Consider the following 1,155-nt stretch of genomic DNA (forward strand, 5'->3'; position numbering starts at 1 on the left):
CAACCCAGTTGAATTAAAGCAACCCAGCGTTGGGTCGGTCCATATTTGACCCAGCACTGGGTTACGAATTAGGTTATTTTTAACCCAGCAGTTTTTGCTGTGCAGGCACCAGCACCTCTCCTGACCCCACTATGGACAATGGTGTAAAAAAATGGATCGATGGATCATTCCAGGTCTTTTGTCAAGCTCACAACCTCTCCAGTATTTAAGCACCTCATTGTTAGTCGTTAGTTGCTTGTTTCTCGTTTCTCCCTGGTTTCCTGTGTCTCCAGTTTGTCTTTGTTTTGCATATTTTTTGTTCCCTGGATTTTTTTCATTTTTGTAAGTCGTTACTCGTTTTTTCATGAAATATTCTTAAATTAACTATGTCTCTCACCTGGTGCACTTGGGTCCATTTATAATACAGCAGGGTTTCCCCCAGAAAACTTGCTAAGGTGGTCGGGGCACTGAGGTGGTCCACYGGCGGTCCACCATGYTTTTGYATTAAAGATGCTAAGTAGACAGGAAAAATAAAAATATTACTGGGTAATTATATGCTGCGGGAAAACAGCATCAGTGAAAAGCTATTTAAATCCACAACTAGTCTTAAAAACAACTCATCAAAAAAATACAATTAAAATGAATATCAATTATTTGCACTTCTGTTTAATCCAAAATAAGTCAGTGGCTCCATAAGGCCCCCAGGGGCCCCAAAATGCTGATATTTTAACACTGACCACACATATATAAACGTAGCATTTGTTCATTGAGATTATCAATGCCACTAAATYTGATTTAATGGTTTCAGCATACATAAATTGTTTAACATTTAAATATAAGATTTTAAGAAGCTGGCAAGTTTAATTTGTAAAAGCTCAAATAACAATACTCATAGTTAGATTGGTTTGTTACCATAGCAACAATCTGATTCTGTGAGTTTAATCTTTGAGTTTGAGCTGTTTGTTTACAAATACAAATTAGTAAACTGCAATTATAAATGATTGTTTTTAGGTTTGCCAATTAAACTATTCCACTCTCCCAGATTTCACTAAATCTAACCCAGAAGCTGTTAGAGGTGCTGATGTTTTTAGCAGCAAGACTGGCCTTTAAGTCAAATTCTGCTCAAGGCCCCATACAGCCTTGGACCGGCCCTGCATGAGTTAAATCCGCTGCACT

The sequence above is a fragment of the Poecilia reticulata genome, linkage group LG7, assembly GCF_000633615.1.
Source record: "Poecilia reticulata strain Guanapo linkage group LG7, Guppy_female_1.0+MT, whole genome shotgun sequence".
Lineage (NCBI taxonomy): Eukaryota > Metazoa > Chordata > Actinopteri > Cyprinodontiformes > Poeciliidae > Poecilia > Poecilia reticulata.